Genomic DNA, 18,497 nt, shown 5'->3' on the forward strand with positions numbered 1-18,497 from the left:
GTGTCTCCACACCTTCCTTGTTTGGGCTGATGTTAAAATGCCCACAGGGGTCTGCCTATTGTTCTGGGGTGCAACGAAATCTTCCAGTTTTTGGACGCTGACATCTCGGAGGGGAATATGGCCAATTGGGTGAGATCTTAGAAAACTTTTAACTGTCCCATAAATTGCAGGGCATGTGTCAGAGAGTGGGACGTCCAGCTTGGGTCTGACACCCCACACTCTGAACTCCTCCCTACCTACCCAGAGCCTGGAAAAATAAGTCCAGGTACGCGCTGCAGGTGCTGTTGCAAAGCCTCTCAGCACAGAGGCCAGGAAAATGCACAGCAGCTTCGTAGCAATATCTGGGACAGACTTCCCCCCTGAGGGTAGCGGCCTGTACATTATTTCCCTTCTGAGTCTTTCCTGCTTCCCACCCCATAGAAATTGAAACATCAATCTCCTCAGCACCGCTGCAACACGGTGTGGGATTGGGAAGGTAGAAGCCAGAAAATTCAAGACAGGCAAGAGCTCGGCTTTGATGACCAGCACCTTCCCTGTCATGGTGAGGTCTCGGTCCTTCCATTGCATCAGTTTTTTGTTTAAGATTGGCAATTTGTTCTGCCAATTTACTGTTCCCATCTCTTCTCCAAAATACACCCCCAGGACCTTAATTCTCTTCTCTTGCAGCCTGAGATCATGTCCTTCTTTTGGCTCCCTCCAGTTCTGATAAAAAATCTCACTCTTAGATTTGTTAATTTTTGCGGATGAAGCCAAAGAGAAACGATCACAGCACTGCAGAGCTCTGCTAATTGAGGCATTGTCAGAGAGGAGCAGGGTGACGTCATCCATGTATAGAGATGTCTTTACCTCTCCTCCCCCACTTCCAGGCACTGGTATCCGATTAATGGCCTGATCCTGGCGCAAGGCACAGGCTAAGGGCTCCATAGCCAAAACGAATAACAAGGGGGATAATGGGCAGGCCTGCCTCACCTCTGAACAGACTTCAAAGGGGCGTGATCTATTGCCATTAACCATTACTCTGCTGTTGCTACCTGTGTACAGCAGGTTAATCCACTTTCTCATGATGGGGCCAAAATTCATGTGCTCAAGTACCGATGTTAAGTACTGCCGGTTTAGGCGGTCAAAGGCCTTTTCTAGGTCTACACCTAAAATGCACAGAGGGAGGGAGCGATCCTCTGAGTACAGACAAACATCCCTCAACAAGGCCAGGTTGTCGCTCATCAGGCGTCCTGCTATCCCACAAGTCTGTTCTTTCCCTACCAGTGAGGCCACTACATTTTGTAGGCGCAGGATCTTAGTGTCCACGCCTAAGAGGCTGAGGGGTCTCCAGTTCTTTATGTCATTCTTTGCTCCTTTCTTAAACAAGAGAGAGATAGTGCCTTCTCTTAAGGAGTCAGGCAGCAATTCTGTCTTATAGCTTTCCTCGAATAGGAGCAGTAGCGGATCCTGAAGCAGATCCCAAAAGGTGCAATAAAATTCTTTAGGGAGCCCGTCAGCACCCGGAGTTTTCCCCTTCTGTAAGCTCTCCATAGCCTGTCTCAGCTCTTCTACTGTCAAATCCCTCTCAAGTACTTCCCTATCTTCTTCACTCAAAACGTTTTCTAGCTTTGAGGTAAAAAAATGAATTTCTTCATCCTTTACCTCTGTAGAGCTGTACAGTCTTGAGTAGAAGGCCTCGGTGCAGGAGAGGATAGCACTCGGCTCTGTTCTCTCTCGTCCCTCCTCATCAACTACACTTTCCATGACAGACTTGGAGCCTACCACTTTCCTGAAAAAGAAGCGAGTACACTTCTCATTTTCTTCCAAGAACTGCACTCTGCTTCTTAACAGCACTCCTCGACTACTTTCTTCGGCTATGCTCCGGATGTCCTTTTTTAAAAGGGTGATATCCTCGAGCACATCGAAGCCACTGTGCAGCATCGTGTAGAGACGCTGCAGCTGCCTCTGTTTCCTGGCTAGCACTCCTCTCCGTCTGGCAGCAGCCTTCCTTCCCTCAGCCATGAAAAAGGCCTTTGTCCTCACCTTCACCTCCTCCCACCACTCTCCTACTGACCCGTACAGACACTGCAAGGACAGCCACTGTGATAGTTTCTCCTTGTAGCGGGATACAACCCCCTCGTTCTCTAGCAGCTTTGTGTTGAGTTTCCAGAGGCCTGGGCCAAAGACAGTCCCGCCCTGGAGTTCCACTCTACACCCTAAAGCCTGATGATCTGAGAAGAAGACAGGCTGAAGAGTGACCCCAACAACTTTCACTCTCTCTGAGACAAAGCAATAGTCAATTCTGGAGCTGCTATTCCTCCCTGACCATGTATATCCTGCTGTTGTGGGATATATACATCTATATGTGTCTGAGAGTTTAAAGTCTTGAACTAAGTTTTGCAGGGCCAGTGAGCTGGAATCCAATTTTATCGGAGAGCTAGACTGCCTGTCTGTGTGCTCTAAGATACAATTAAAATCCCCTCCCACTATCACGTCTGTGCTACTTAACAATAGGGGAGAGAGTGCCTTGAGTAGCTCCACCCTTCCTCCCACATCAGTAGGACAATACACATTGATTAGCCGCAGGTTAACGGTCCCCCATTCCACATCCACACACAGCAACCTGCCATCTATGACCCTCTGAATACTTTTCAATTTGAAAGCCCATCCTTTGAAAAGAATGGCCACGCCAGAGGCTCTGTTGTTATTGTCCCCTGACCAAACAGAAGGCCCTTTATCCCACCTATCTTCAAAGCTTTTATACCTCTCTTGATAGGCTAAAGCACACTCCTGCAACATCAACACATCTCCCTCTCTCTGCTGGAGGTAATCAAAGACAGACTGGCATTTCACTCTGTCATTGATACCTCTGGTGTTAAGAGAAATTATGTTTAGAGCCATATTACATAAGAAAGTGGAACCAGTCTTTACAAAACACATTTCTCTTCGGTCTCACCTGTTACCTTCTTCTTTTTCTTTTTCTTCTTACCAATTTCCTGCCAGCCATCCTCTGAATGAGCCTTCATCAGGGTGGCAGCAGTAAAAGCGTTCACGGAGTCCATTTCAAGGAAGGGGGTAGAGGGAGGGGTGGAGGGGTTCCAGCTGTCCCCATCGCCATGCTCTCCTTCCTCCTCGCTCGGGGAGAAAACAGAGTCATTTTTGCACTCCGGCTGTGCTGACCCCTGTGAATTCCCCAAATGTGGGAATCTCGACTGCATAATTTCTGGTAGTGGGGGACTGGGTTCGCGCTCTCCCCTGATGTGCTTGGTCCAAAATCAGATACGGGAGGGTTAGGACACCACGAGCTGCGTGGCTGCGGAAGGATCCCGGTTCGACAGGAGTGGACGCCGCTGCTGGTTCTCGCTGGCTTTTAGTTAGGGGTCCGGAGAAGCATCTCAAGCTAGTTCCACTACTCCTTCCGGACGTTCATTCCCTTTTCAAAGTCAGTCGTTTTGCTGTAGTCTGCGTTCTTTAGGCTGATTATCGAGGTTAGCCTTTATTTGGTCATGGGGGGCCTCGGTACTGTATGCTGAGTCTAAAGACAGTTTCACCCGTTTTCTGATTGCTGGGTTCTGTACCAGTGCAGACATGTCAAACAGTGAATGGCTGTACCTCTATTGTATCCATGCTCAATGAATGAAATTGGTAACAAATGAATATATGTCTAGTTATACGAAAAACGAGTGGTTTATCGACTCATCTTCATTTGCAGATTTAGAGGCAGCTTCGATATTCGTTTTACAGACGGGTTTTTTTTTTTGAATATGGGTCACACACATGCCACAGCAACAAAACATCTCTAGAGATGAGGCTATAGATCACCTTTCCATCCTGCAGGTTTTCCTCCCAAAGCCTACGGCACCAACGGCGACCCCTGCTGGCCGGGAGAGCAAAAGCTTACAGCACCTGGTATTCCCAGGCAGTCTCCCATCCAAGTACTAACCAGGCCCGACGCTGCTTAGCTTCCGAGATCAGACGAGATCGGGCATGTTCAGGGTGGTGTGGCCGTAAGCGAAACCCCTGGCGCCTGACTCGCTACTTGAAGCTGTGTGTGGCGGGGGTTCCGTGCCCCCCGAGCGGGACTGAAGGATCGTTCGTGTGCAACTCTTTGGAAAGGAGCTGCTTTCCAAATCGCATTGCGTGCCTGGATGTTGGCGAATGCGCTCCCTTGTGTTGGCTCGTCCTGCACTGGAGGAGGACAAACAATCTGCACGGAGGAGCACCAGGCAAGTCTTCAGTGCACAGCACTCTGGAAACATTTCGGGGCTGTCGCGTGTTTATTTCAGCACGTAAAGCGCACCGGTCCAACACGTCGGCCGGGCGCACGGCGCCTCCGCCCTCTTGCTGCCCCTGCAGCTGCTTCACTTTTCCCTTTAGTTGCCATCGATTTTTTTGTAGTGCTATACATATACGATTGAGGTATCTTAGAGTTCTCCTTCGAAGACCCAGCACTCTCTTTTCTTTTCCCAGTGTTACTCATATCGGACTTTTTAAACCTAAAAAAAAATCGTTTTTTTTTCTTTCAATTATAACTGAAGTTTAAACAACTAGTGTTAAGTCCTTATTTTTCTGTAGTCAAAAAAAGCAAAAATTAACATTCAGGTCATGAAAAACTCAAAAAAACTCCCCAACCACTAAACTTTACCTCCCACCTGAGCGCCATCTTGAACGCCCCTACCACCAGAGAATGCTCACGATTTCGGAAGCTGTCTCCGGGACGTGCTGATTCCACACATCCTGAATAAATCATGATATTGTTAGTTGTTGTAGCTAGACGTTCAAATGAGTTTCATGGCCAGATGGACTGTTTCCTCCAGCGGTATAATATTGCAGTGAGACAGCACGATGCCTGCAAGACTATGTCACGCTAAACGCCACAGATTGTGTTTGTCCGTTCGTGTCAGTCGTCCCGCAGCCACGGGAAGTGGGACACAAACATGCTGCAATGCTTTCAGGACGTTAGGATTTGTTTGTGCAACATCCGAGAAGAGTTCTTGTGGCTTGAATGTGAACTGTACGTGCCCGCCCCCTTTCCTCTGTAGTGCATGAGTTCCTCCCGGCATGCCCTTCGTCATTGTTCTGTCATCTTGTATTTAAAGGGTTGTATTTCTGCTGCTGAAAATAAGCAACGGTTTTCTCACAACGCCCTTTGTTCCCAACGGAGCCCTTGTCTGTCATGAAATTCTTCAAAACCTCAAGCTAGAAGAAGAAGAAGACGACAAATATGAAGCGTTATAGCAACGACATGCCATGAGACGATCGATAACGATTTCCATAGGATCCCCGCGGTTGCCTGGCAACCGTCAGCTTTGCGCAGTGGCAGTATCGTAGCCTGTGAGGTTTAGCCGAGGCGCGATTATTGCTAGTTGAAAACTTTTCCCAATACCCCGCTTCCGCCGGTTTGCAATACAATCGGCGAAAGCAATTTTTGACAGTCTCGTCAGAGACTGAGCAAGGTGTTTAAAGACAGATTTGGTCACGGTGATATCATGGTAGAAAGAAACGAGCTTGTTACGTGTCAACAGAAACGCTCTTTAGCTCTTTCAGCATTATGCAGAGAACAGCGTCTGTCGAGATTACTTTTGAGTCAGCGCGAAACGCCGTGTGCTGTCAGTATGATTTCATATTGCTCGTAGCGGCGTCTGGCTTTTGTCTGTCAAACGTTAGGTTGCGCTTCTTCATGCTGCATCGTCGGCATGAGTGGAGCATTTTAAACGTCTGTACTTACTGCGCCCCATAAGAAATCGTTTGTCCCCATTCAAAAGAGATTGTGCGATGTCTTGCAGCGTTCGCAAAGCAAACCTTTGACAGTTTGAAAAGAGGAATTTATTCTGCTTCCTGTGCGTGCAGTAGTTACAAAATTGAACGTCTTTACACGATCTGCTGCAGTTTTCAGTGGGTGGGCTTTGTCAAATGGCTTGGAAAAACGCACTGTGTTTCGGCTCGGGAAACATCATGAGCAGTGTCCTGCATGTTTTCTGTGTATAGCTGTCTTTTAACGCATACAGAATTCATTCGAAATCATTGATTTCTCCAATTAACAAGGGTCCCTTTTTGAACCTGCCAGAAGCATTCTTTCAATGTAACAGATTTACTCCGGGGAAGGGCAGCATGACATTGAGAGTAGCTCAAGCTTTCAGCACCTTTATCTGACTGCATGTATGCAGACACTGCTCAGAATCCCCTGTAAGATTCTCCTTCAATTCCGTTTTGCAGTGCTTTAGCTCTTTCAAAAGGCTTCGCTTTGCTAGTCACAATCCAAGGCTCATGACAGCATTTGAAAACATTCGCAACTGCGTTGGCCGGGAATTGAACCTGGGTTAACTGCTTTGAAGGCAGCTATGCGCAACACTGGCTCGCTCCAGAATAAATCTCACGTCGAGGGCATATTTTTTTCCATTTTACCGTGAGTCGGGCTCAGCTGCACAGAGGAGAGAGCAGAGCAAAGAGGTCACGGGGACAGGGGAGTCACACGCTAACGGTTTGAATACGCGGAAGATCACTGAGGGATCCACAGTATATGGACCCTCCGTGCGCCATCAGTCCGCACTCCGGACTCTGAATCCTGCCATCCGAGTTAAGATCTCGGCGGAACCTGAGGCGCAGTTCCTTCTTAAAACGTAATCTGGTGAGCATTTCTAGAATCGTACTTGTATAGATGCAGCCTTTAATGTGTTGCTAGGTTAAAATTGATGACTTCTTGTATTTCAGTAGGCAACTGCCCTCTTGATTTCGGATTTAATTTCTTTATTACAGGGGCACTTTTATGAAGACAGAGTCATGTTCAGGTACTTTGCTTGATGGAGGAAGCTCATTTCGGACTCTGTGATCTGCTCACCTGGAAAGGTCTGCTATACTACTACAAGAGAGAAGTAGAGTCTGGAAGAAGGGACAATTTTATGATGCTTTGGAAGATAATGTTTTTTTTTTCTTATACTGAAAATGAAAGGTAGTTGTTTCTATATGGACTCAGTCTTTGGAATTTGTATATATATATTTCAGTGATCCCTCAGCCATTCCTTCTGTATTGTAATTCAATTTCTCTTTTAAAATTCCTTCCCCACTTCTAGGACCTGCAGTTGCTGAACTCCACAATGGCTTCTATTGGAAAGTCTGTGACTGAGACCAAGTGTTCACTTTTTTATGAAACCATTATTTATTTAGGAGCAATGAGCAATTCTTATATAAATGCAATAAAATCATTATGCTCAAACTATGAGAGAGAAAATTAAGGATAATTTAAGAAATCAGTCTTAGCTTGTTTCTATACACAGATGGTATTATTTATTTTCAAAGGAAACCCGCGAGGATTCCCCTGGTGTGCAAGATGTGCCTGAATACTCTTGATCAGCTTCCTGCTCACTTGAAGAGGGTGTGTATGAAGCACGCCACGGCAGAAAACATCAGGATGGCCTCTCAACAGGCGAGGGAGGACATGATGAATCACCTGAAGAACGGGGTCATCGTGGATTACCACAGAATAGAGATCGTGTCTGGTGAGGCAAACAGGATAGTGGTTGTAAGACTGCTAGAGTCCTTGGGCCTTTTTGTACATGGGAAGCCTGAAGACACATTGGCAAGGTGAGATATTTTTAATCTGTAAGGCTTCTGTAGTTTCTTTTTGAAATCATTGTTACAACATATTATGTAAAAGCATGTTGAAAAGAATCTACCTGCATTCCAGCGGCCCTGAGCAAGAGGCCGCAGTCCAGGAGGAAGAGATGCCAGAGGCTGCTCTAGAAACTGAAACAGAAGCGGATAAGGAAGGGGAAGATGTGAGCTCTGAAGAACTCTATCAGCAGTAAGACTTTTTATTTTTCAGATGTATCTATTTTTTACTAAAATTCTAATTTGTCTTATAGGTATAAAATGTTTAAACCGGTGTTTTATATCCTTACAGGCCCTGAGTAGTTAAAAAGTATCAGCAGGCCGGAAGAGAGTGGCCCAAGCTGGACTCTATAGAAAGCACTCCCTGGATGCTCCTCTCCTGATTGGATTCAAACAGTACCTTACCAAGGATCTGGGAGTGGCAAATTATTCTCAGGAGGTATTTATTTTTTAAAGGCATTTAAAATTAAGCAATGGTATCTTCATTGTAAATGTTTTTATTTCTTAGCTTAAAATTCACCCATGTGAAATGATGTCAGCCATAAACATCATGACTCTATATTTCCTACCTGAATCTATTCTACTTAAATTATTACATTATACACAATTTGAGTTCATTTTAAAAAGTAAAAGGTAATGAAAGGAATGCATTTTCATAAGAAAGATAATACCGATATGCATGTGATAATCTTCCTTATATCATGTAGTGCATCATTTGGACACTTTGTGGGCTTCAAATACAAAGAAAATCATGTTCTATGGTACAAGATAAATACAAAACTTAAGCTTTTATTTTAATTAGATTTCTTTATAAAGCATAAGCAATCATTTATTACATCGCTTCTTGAATTAAATCTTTTGACAAGAGGTAAGACTTCTGTTACATTTAAACCCATGTTTAGCTGTGTTTTTTAGATTTAACTGAACCAATTTCTGTGTGTGATAATGTCCTTGAATTCTGACAACATCACACTAAATTACATGATATAAAACAGCTAATGTTTCTAGAGATAAAGTTTCTGAGATGCTTCTAATTACTTTTTCTTACCAGGGACAGTTTAATTCACCTTGTACAGTACTGTAAGACCAAGATACTTTTTTTAAAAGTTATTTAACATTTTATAGAACTTTGTCTACTATGGCAACATGATGTGCTTGGTGAAACTTGGAAAAATACTGCTTGGCCACTTATCTTAAGATAAAGATAGGATAAAGGTTTATCTTTTGCACCTACCTGACCCCCAGGGAAGGCCAATGCTTTCTAAGTTGATGGTTCCCTACAGTAGACTGTACTTTAATTTCAAAGGTAATGTATATTGACCCAAATCAGTTTTGGAATCCAATCTACTGACGAGATGGAGCACATCCTTTTTTCAGGATTTTAGCATCATACGTTTGGTATATTTAGTCCCTAATGCTGAAAGAAATGATCATAGAACATTTGGACACTTTGTGGGCTTGAAATACAAAGCAAATCATGTTCTATGGTACAAGATAAATACAAAACTTAAGCTTTTATTTTAATTAGATTTGTTTATAAAGCATAAGCAATCATTTATTACATTAATATATGTAAAAATAACATTTTAGCATCATACGTTTAGTATATTTAGTCCCTAATGCTGAAAGAAATGAGCATAGAACATGACATCTAACCTTACCTGCGGTGTTTTTAATCCCTATTGCTCAATGCACGGTGAAAGCATTCCATACATGTGTCTGACAATGAGGAATGGGCCCCTGAGACAGTCATTTGCCTGTTTCACAAATGATCGTATTTTACTAGAGATTCTGTTTGGGATTCAGATGTGCATTCGGACAGCAATCCCTTTCAAGAAATGATATGTTCTGGATGAGGTCAAAGGTGCTGGAACACTGTATCTAGGATGTGTTTGCAGAGACTGTGTGTCTCCTGCTTCAACGCAGTGATAAACAGATGTGCTCCTTTAATTTATTGGTACATGCCCAGGGCAGTAAGCAGTCTGAGGATTTATTTCCAGATGGCATAGAGCAGTGAAGCAGTGAAGTAGTGCAAAACACTGGATCATTATATTATTAGAATCTATTCTACTTAAATTATTACATTATACTCAATTTGAGTTCATTTTAAAAAGTAAAAGGTAATGAAAGGAATGCATTTTCATAAGAAAGATAATACCGATATGCATGTGATAATCTTCCTTATATCATGTAGTGCGTCATTTGGACACTTTGTGGGCTTGAAATACAAAGAAAATCATGTTCTATGGTACAAGATAAATACAAAACTTAAGCTTTTATTTTAATTAGATTTGTTTCTAAAGCATAAGCAATCATTTATTACATTAATATATGTGAAAATAACATTTTAGCATCATATGTTTAGTATATTTAGTCCCTAATGCCGAAAGAAATGATCATTTGTTTAACATGCACGGGTCTGTCTCAAAGGATGCAGTACTCCTGAAGGGTCTCAAACCCTACATTTCGGATGCCTAGCTGTATCCCTCACATGTGGCACCTCAGAATGACTTCTAACCTTACCTGTGGTGTATTCAGTCCCTATTGCTCAATGCACGGTGTACATACTGCATACATGTGTCTTGAGAATGAGGAATGGGCCCCTGAGACAGTCATTTACCTGTTTCACAAACAGGGACCTGGATCTAGACCTGGCCCGTACAGGGCTCAAACCCGCGACCTTGGCGTTATTAGCACCACGCTCTAACCAACTGAGCTAACCAGCCTCACGACAGTGCTCCTCTCTGTGCTGCAAAAAATCAAACTCAGGGAATTTCTTTTGTCCTCCTTTGAATAGAAAGCCGTGTAATCAGTGTACGGGCTTTCTCGTGCAGTTTCATGGTTCTTGTAACCCAAATCCTACACTGGCCTGAAGTGCCCCCCCATTTCACAGCATTTTTCAGCTGATTTAAAATGTACCTAAAGGAGAAGCATTATTGAAGACCATCAATTACCAAGAGCTTTTGTCAAAGGTTTTGGTGGTCATTTTGAATGACCACAGAGCGCTGTGACCTCGGTTTTACATCTCATCCAAAAGACAGCGCCCTTTTACAACACAGCATCTCCGTCACTATACTGGGGCATTGGGACCCGCACAGACCTCAGGGTGAGCGCCCCCCCGCCGGCACCATTAACACCGCTTCCAGCTGGAAGCTTTGTTTTTCCCTGTAGCTCATCCTCATCCAGGTACTGACCTGGCTCACACCTGCTTAGCTTCAGTGGGTTTTCAGTTGCGAGTTGCAAGGGGATGCAAGTGATGGAGCCGCTCGCTGCAAAAGCCACTGCATTGGCCGGGAATCGAACCCGAGCCTCCCGCGTGGCAGGCGAGAATTCTACCACTGAACCACCAATGCTCAGTGCCTGGGCCTTCAAAAAAGATGCTTTTTTGGTGCTCTGTGCAAAACGCGTCGACATCTGCTTCCAGCTGCAAAATGCCATTTGCGGACGCTGAAGAACTTATTTCTAAGGCAGCGGGTACAAGCGATTGGGCGTTTTAAAACCACCAGGAACAGCAAAGAGGCGCGCTTCTTTGCTTGTGCCGAAACACACCAACTGAAAGCGGACAACGTAGTCGGCAGGATTGGAACCTGTGCGGGGAAACCCCAATGGATTTCTAGTCCATTGCCTTAACCACTCAGCCACGACTACAGCAAGCCCCACTGCCGCTGCGTTCTTGCTACAATCTTACCTGGATCGCGAGGCGCCGGCGGAAGCCTATTTCAAAGTCGTTCTCCGTTTCAAAAAAACATTTCCAAAATACAAGCCTTGCAGACAGACACGCCTCAGAGGACTTAAGGGTGGCTTCATGTCGGAATGATAAAGTCTCCCCGTCCGGACATGAAAATGCCACTTTGTTACACACAAAAAAAGAATCAACAACAGAGAAATGCCCACAAGCATTTGAAAAGCCGCACCACGTCGCACTTGAAATAGCTCTTACATTAGTGGTAGACGCAGGAATCGCCTTTTTATTTACGCACTTACCAACGCGATGGAAAGCAAAACAAAGCAAAGCAGAGCAAAACAAAACGAACAAACGAAAACCTTGGGTATAACGCCGTTACGTGCCCAAGCGGTATTGTACATCATCTTAGCACTGCACCCCGGGGCGTACGGTATATGGGAACGAGCACACGCCACGAATCGTCTCGAATCACTCCCTACAGCTGTAAGGCGCCTTGAAGCGTGCACCCCCAACATTCTTCTTTGCGCATGTGTGAAAGGTAAACTGTTGAACAGACTCTGAACCAGCTCTAAGGAAACTAATCCGATTAGACGTTACTTTGACTCATCTTTTTACGCTCAGTGCTGGATTGCTCAAACTCCAGCTAGGGTTAGGGTTAGCATTCCCACGCTACTTAGACACTTTGTTTACGCTCAGTGCTGGATTTTGGGAACTTCAGGATGAGTGGGAATTTTCTCCTATCTGTCAATTCTGTTTTGTTTTGGAGACTCTTGGCTGCCTATGTTGTACAGTGCAGCGTGAAGGAAACATTTTCCAAAACTGTGTCAGCTCAAAAGTTGTAAGAAAACCTCTCCAGCTGCTTTAACTCTCTTCATTTTTGTCATTTAATGTGACACTCGATGTATAACTGGAGCCTCACATATGCAAATGGTGAGGCTCCAGTTCGACACCCAGTTCGACACCACTTTACAGTATATGACAAAAGCATGGCAGACTGTGCCGGACCGGCAGATAACTTCCGCTTATTTTTACCATATTAAACATTGGAAATCCTCCCACTTGTATTTGTGACACTTGATTTTGGCTCCACCTAAGACACTCTTAAATCTTCAAACACTTTTCTCTTCTCCCGCAACACTCTTGTCTGTCGGCACTATGTGGCAGCGTTGCATGACAACCCCTCTCACCACGGAAAGGAACCTAACAGCTTTGGTAAGAGAGGAGAAAAGGACCTGGCCAGTATGGGGCTCGAACCCATGACCTTGGCGTTATTAGCACCACGCTCGAACCAACTGAGCTAACCGGCCTCACAACAGTGCTCCTCTCTGTGCTGCAAAAAATCGAACTCAGGGAATTTCTTTTGTCCTCCTTTGAATAGAAAGCCGTGTAATTCAGTGTTTGGGCTTTCTCGTGCAGTTTCATGGTTCTTGTAACCCAAATCCTACACTGGCCTGAAGTGCCCCCCCATTTCACAGCATTTTTCAGCTGATTTAAAATGTACCTAAAGGAGAAGCATTATTGAAGACCATCAATTACCAAGAGCTTTTGTCAAAGGTTTTGGTGGTCATTTTGAATGACCACAGAGCGCTGTGACCTCGGTTTTACATCTCATCCAAAAGACAGCGCCCTTTTACAACACAGCATCTCCGTCACTATACTGGGGCATTGGGACCCGCACAGACCTCAGGGTGAGCGCCCCACCGCCGGCACCATTAACACCGCTTCCAGCTGGAAGCTTTGTTTTCCCCTGTAGCTCACCCTCATCCGGGTACTGACCTGGCTCACACCTGCTTAGCTTCAGTGGGTTTTTTGAGTTGCGAGTTGCAAGGGGATGCAAGTGATGGAGCCGCTCGCTGCAAAAGCCACTGCATTGGCCGGGAATCGAACCCGAGCCTCCCGCGTGGCAGGCGAGAATTCTACCACTGAACCACCAATGCTCAGTGCCTGGGTCTTCAAAAAAGTCGTTTTTTGGTGCTCTGTGCAAAACGCGTCGACATCTGCTTCCAGCTGCAAAATGCCATTCGCGGACGCTGAAGAACTTATTTCCAAGGCAGCGGGTACAAGCGATTGGGCGTTTTAAAACCACCAGGAACAGCAAAGAGGTGCGCTTCTTTGCTTGCGCCGAAACACACCGACTGGAGGCGGATAACGTAGTCGGCAGGATTCGAACCTGCGCGGGGAGACCCCAATGGATTTCTAGTCCATCGCCTTAACCACTCGGCCACGACTACAGCAAGCCCCACTGCCACTGCGTTCTTGCTACAATCTTACCTGGATCGCGAGGCGCCGGCGGAAGCCTATTTCAAAGTCGTTCTCCGTTTCAAAAAAACATTTCCAAAATACAAGCCTTGCAGACAGACACGCCTCAGAGGACTTAAGGGTGGCTTCATGTCGGAATGATAAAGTCTCCCCGTCCGGACATGAAAATGCCACTTTGTTACACACAAAAAAAGAATCAACAACAGAGAAATGCCCACAAGCATTTGAAAAGCCGCACCACGTCGCACTTGAAATAGCTCTTACATTAGTGGTAGACGCAGGAATCGCCTTTTTATTTACGCACTTACCAACGCGATGGAAAGCAAAACAAAGCAAAGCAGAGCAAAACAAAACGAACAAACGAAAACCTTGGGTATAACGCCGTTACGTGCCCAAGCGGTATTGTACATCATCTTAGCACTGCACCCCGGGGCGTACGGTATATGGGAACGAGCACACGCCACGAATCGTCTCGAATCACTCCCTACAGCTGTAAGGCGCCTTGAAGCGTGCACCCCCAACATTCTTCTTTGCGCATGTGTGAAAGGTAAACTGTTGAACAGACTCTGAACCAGCACTAAGGAAACTAATCCGATTAGACGTTACTTTGACTCATCTTTTTACGCTCAGTGCTGGATTGCTCAAACTCCAGCTAGGGTTAGGGTTAGCATTCCCACGCTACTTAGACACTTTGTTTACGCTCAGTGCTGGATTTTGGGAACTTCAGGATGAGTGGGAATTTTCTCCTATCTGTCAATTCTGTTTTGTTTTGGAGACTCTTGGCTGCCTATGTTGTACAGTGCAGCGTGAAGGAAACATTTTCCAAAACTGTGTCAGCTCAAAAGTTGTAAGAAAACCTCTCCAGCTGCTTTAACTCTCTTCATTTTTGTCATTTAATGTGACACTCGATGTATAACTGGAGCCTCACATATGCAAATGGTGAGGCTCCAGTTCGACACCCAGTTCGACACCACTTTACAGTATATGACAAAAGCATGGCAGACTGTGCCGGACCGGCAGATAACTTCCGCTTATTTTTACCATATTAAACATTGGAAATCCTCCCACTTGTATTTGTGACACTTGATTTTGGCTCCACCTAAGACACTCTTAAATCTTCAAACACTTTTCTCTTCTCCCGCAACACTCTTGTCTGTCGGCACTATGTGGCAGCGTTGCATGACAACCCCTCTCACCACGGAAAGGAACCTAACAGCTTTGGTAAGAGAGGAGAAAAGGACCTGGCCAGTACGGGACTCAAACCCGTGACCTTGGCGTTATTAGCACCACGCTCGAACCAACTGAGCTAACCGGCCTCACAACAGTGCTCCTCTCTGTGCTGCAAAAAATTGAACTCAGGGAATTTCTTTTGTCCTCCTTTGAATAGAAAGCCGTGTAATTCAGTGTACGGGCTTTCTCGTGCAGTTTCATGGTTCTTGTAACCCAAATCCTACACTGGCCTGAAGTGCCCCCCCATTTCACAGCATTTTTCAGCTGATTTAAAATGTACCTAAAGGAGAAGCATTATTGAAGACCATCAATTACCAAGAGCTTTTGTCAAAGGTTTTGGTGGTCATTTTGAATGACCACAGAGCGCTGTGACCTCGGTTTTACATCTCATCCAAAAGACAGCGCCCTTTTACAACACAGCATCTCCGTCACTATACTGGGGCATTGGGACCCGCACAGACCTCAGGGTGAGCGCCCCACCGCCGGCACCATTAACACCGCTTCCAGCTGGAAGCTTTGTTTTTCCCTGTAGCTCACCCTCATCCGGGTACTGACCTGGCTCACACCTGCTTAGCTTCAGTGGGTTTTTTGAGTTGCGAGTTGCAAGGGGATGCAAGTGACGGAGCCGCTCGCTGAAAAAGCCACTGCATTGGCCGGGAATCGAACCCAAGCCTCCCGTGTGGCAGGCGAGAATTCTACCACTGAACCACCAATGCTCAGTGCCTGGGCCTTCAAAAAAGACGCTTTTTTGGTGCTCTGTGCAAAACGCGTCGACATCTGCTTCCAGCTGCAAAATGCCATTTGCGGACGCTGAAGAACTTATTTCCAAGGCAGCGGGTACAAGCGATTGGGCGTTTTAAAACCACCAGGAACAGCAAAGAGGCGCGCTTCTTTGCTTGCGCCGAAACACACCGACTGGAGGCGGATAACGTAGTCGGCAGGATTCGAACCTGCGCGGGGAGACCCCAATGGATTTCTAGTCCATCGCCTTAACCACTCGGCCACGACTACAGCAAGCCCCACTGCCGCTGCATTCTTGCTACAATCTTACCTGGATCGCGAGGCGCCGGCGGAAGCCTATTTCAAAGTCGTTCTCCGTTTCAAACAAACATTTCCAAAATACAAGCCTTGCAGACAGACACGCCTCAGAGGACTTAAGGGTGGCTTCATGTCGGAATGATAAAGTCTCCCCGTCCGGACATGAAAATGCCACTTTGTTACACACAAAAAAAGAATCAACAACAGAGAAATGCCCACAAGCATTTGAAAAGCCGCACCACGTCGCACTTGAAATAGCTCTTACATTAGTGGTAGACGCAGGAATCGCCTTTTTATTTACGCTCTTACCAACGCGATGGAAAGCAAAACAAAGCAAAGCAGAGCAAAACAAAACGAACAAACGAAAACCTTGCGTATAACGCCGTTACGTGCCCAAGCGGTATTGTACATCATCCTAGCACTGCACCCCGGGGCATACGGTATATGGGAACGAGCACACGCCACGAATCGTCTCAAATCACTCCCTACAGCTGTAAGGCGCCTTGAAGCGTGCACCCCCAACATTCTTCTTTGCGCATGTGTGAAAGGTAAACTCTTGAGCAGACTCTGAACCAGCTCTAAGGAAACTAATCCGATTAGACGTTACTTTGACTCATCTTTTTACGCTCAGTGCTGGATTGCTCAAACTCCAGCTAGGGTTAGGGTTAGCATTCCCACGCTACTTAGACACTTTGTTTACGCTCAGTGCTGGATTTTGGGAACTTCAGGATGAGTGGGAATTTTCTCCTATCTGTCAATTCTGTTTTGTTTTGGAGACTCTTGGCTGCCTATGTTGTACAGTGCAGCGTGAAGGAAACATTTTCCAAAACTGTGTCAGCTCAAAAGTTGTAAGAAAACCTCTCCAGCTGCTTTAACTCTCTTCATTTTTGTCATTTAATGTGACACTCGATGTATAACTGGAGCCTCACATATGCAAATGGTGAGGCTCCAGTTCGACACCCAGTTCGACACCACTTTACAGTATATGACAAAAGCATGGCAGACTGTGCCGGACCGGCAGATAACTTCCGCTTATTTTTACCATATTAAACATTGGAAATCCTCCCACTTGTATTTGTGACACTTGATTTTGGCTCCACCTAAGACACTCTTAAATCTTCAAACACTTTTCTCTTCTCCCGCAACACTCTTGTCTGTCGGCACTATGTGGCAGCGTTGCATGACAACCCCTCTCACCACGGAAAGGAACCTAACAGCTTTGGTAAGAGAGGAGAAAAGGACCTGGCCAGTACGGGACTCAAACCCGTGACCTTGGCGTTATTAGCACCACGCTCGAACCAACTGAGCTAACCGGCCTCACAACAGTGCTCCTCTCTGTGCTGCAAAAAATCGAACTCAGGGAATTTCTTTTGTCCTCCTTTGAATAGAAAGCCGTGTAATTCAGTGTACGGGCTTTCTCGTGCAGTTTCATGGTTCTTGTAACCCAAATCCTACACTGGCCTGAAGTGCCCCCCCATTTCACAGCATTTTTCAGCTGATTTAAAATGTACCTAAAGGAGAAGCATTATTGAAGACCATCAATTACCAAGAGCTTTTGTCAAAGGTTTTGGTGGTCATTTTGAATGACCACAGAGCGCTGTGACCTCGGTTTTACATCTCATCCAAAAGACAGCGCCCTTTTACAACACAGCATCTCCGTCACTATACTGGGGCATTGGGACCCGCACAGACCTCAGGGTGAGCGCCCCACTGCTGGCACCATTAACACCGCTTCCAGCTGGAAGCTTTGTTTTTCCCTGTAGCTCACCCTCATCCGGGTACTGACCTGGCTCACACCTGCTTAGCTTCAGTGGGTTTTTTGAGTTGCGAGTTGCAAGGGGATGCAAGTGATGGAGCCACTTGCTGCAAAAGCCACTGCATTGGCCGGGAATCGAACCCGAGCCTCCCGCGTGGCAGGCGAGAACTCTACCACTGAACCACCAATGCTCAGTGCCAGGGCCTTCAAAAAAGACTTTTTTTTGGTGCTCTGTGCAAAACGCGTCGACATCTGCTTCCAGCTGCAAAATGCCATTCGCGGACGCTGAAGAACTTATTTCCAAGGCAGCGGGTACAAGCAATTGGGCGTTTTAAAACCACCAGGAACAGCAAAGAGGCGCGCTTCTTTGCTTGCGCCGAAACACACCGACTGGAGGCGGATAACGTAGTCGGCAGGATTCGAACCTGCGCGGGGAGACCCCAATGGATTTCTAGTCCATCGCCTTAACCACTCGGCCACGACTACAGCAAGCCCCGCTGCATTCTTGCTACAATCTTACCTGGATCGCGAGGCGCCGGCGGAAGCCTATTTCAAAGTCGTTCTCCGTTTCAAAAAAACATTTCCAAAATACAAGCCTTGCAGACAGACACGCCTCAGAGGACTTAAGGGTGGCTTCATGTCGGAATGATAAAGTCTCCCCGTCCGGACATGAAAATGCCACTTTGTTACACACAAAAAAAGAATCAACAACAGAGAAATGCCCACAAGCATTTGAAAAGCCGCACCACGTCGCACTTGAAATAGCTCTTACATTAGTGGTAGACGCAGGAATCGCCTTTTTATTTACGCTCTTACCAACGCGATGGAAAGCAAAACAAAGCAAAGCAGAGCAAAACAAAACGAACAAACGAAAACCTTGCGTATAACGCCGTTACGTGCCCAAGCGGTATTGTACATCATCCTAGCACTGCACCCCGGGGC

The 18,497-nt window shown here is 45.9% G+C and overlaps 11 non-coding genes across 11 annotated transcripts; 1 reads left to right on the forward strand and 10 right to left on the reverse strand.

The window, feature by feature from the left end:
- Positions 1-3,873: 3,873 nt before the first annotated feature.
- Positions 3,874-3,992, reverse strand: LOC148633242 (5S ribosomal RNA). Its single transcript, XR_015934060.1, has one exon. It is a non-coding gene; the product is annotated as a 5S ribosomal RNA (ribosomal RNA).
- A 1,292-nt stretch (positions 3,993-5,284) lies between these two features.
- LOC148633243 (U4 spliceosomal RNA) lies at positions 5,285-5,426 on the forward strand. Its single transcript, XR_015934032.1, has one exon. It is a non-coding gene; the product is annotated as a U4 spliceosomal RNA (small nuclear RNA).
- Positions 5,427-10,869: 5,443 nt separating this feature from the next.
- On the reverse strand, positions 10,870-10,940 carry trnag-gcc (transfer RNA glycine (anticodon GCC)). The gene has a single exon. It is a non-coding gene; the product is annotated as a tRNA-Gly (tRNA).
- A 1,565-nt stretch (positions 10,941-12,505) lies between these two features.
- trnai-aau (transfer RNA isoleucine (anticodon AAU)) lies at positions 12,506-12,579 on the reverse strand. The gene has a single exon. It is a non-coding gene; the product is annotated as a tRNA-Ile (tRNA).
- A 559-nt stretch (positions 12,580-13,138) lies between these two features.
- On the reverse strand, positions 13,139-13,209 carry trnag-gcc (transfer RNA glycine (anticodon GCC)). Its single transcript has one exon. It is a non-coding gene; the product is annotated as a tRNA-Gly (tRNA).
- A 212-nt stretch (positions 13,210-13,421) lies between these two features.
- On the reverse strand, positions 13,422-13,503 carry trnas-aga (transfer RNA serine (anticodon AGA)). The gene has a single exon. It is a non-coding gene; the product is annotated as a tRNA-Ser (tRNA).
- A 1,270-nt stretch (positions 13,504-14,773) lies between these two features.
- On the reverse strand, positions 14,774-14,847 carry trnai-aau (transfer RNA isoleucine (anticodon AAU)). Its single transcript has one exon. It is a non-coding gene; the product is annotated as a tRNA-Ile (tRNA).
- An 843-nt stretch (positions 14,848-15,690) lies between these two features.
- On the reverse strand, positions 15,691-15,772 carry trnas-aga (transfer RNA serine (anticodon AGA)). The gene has a single exon. It is a non-coding gene; the product is annotated as a tRNA-Ser (tRNA).
- Positions 15,773-17,042: 1,270 nt separating this feature from the next.
- On the reverse strand, positions 17,043-17,116 carry trnai-aau (transfer RNA isoleucine (anticodon AAU)). The gene has a single exon. It is a non-coding gene; the product is annotated as a tRNA-Ile (tRNA).
- Positions 17,117-17,675: 559 nt separating this feature from the next.
- On the reverse strand, positions 17,676-17,746 carry trnag-gcc (transfer RNA glycine (anticodon GCC)). Its single transcript has one exon. It is a non-coding gene; the product is annotated as a tRNA-Gly (tRNA).
- A 213-nt stretch (positions 17,747-17,959) lies between these two features.
- trnas-aga (transfer RNA serine (anticodon AGA)) lies at positions 17,960-18,041 on the reverse strand. Its single transcript has one exon. It is a non-coding gene; the product is annotated as a tRNA-Ser (tRNA).
- Between the last annotated feature and the right edge of the window lie 456 nt (positions 18,042-18,497).

Source organism: Lepisosteus platostomus, unplaced genomic scaffold (assembly GCF_059453375.1).
Source record: "Lepisosteus platostomus isolate fLepPlt1 unplaced genomic scaffold, fLepPlt1.hap1 Scaffold_48_H1, whole genome shotgun sequence".
Lineage (NCBI taxonomy): Eukaryota > Metazoa > Chordata > Actinopteri > Semionotiformes > Lepisosteidae > Lepisosteus > Lepisosteus platostomus.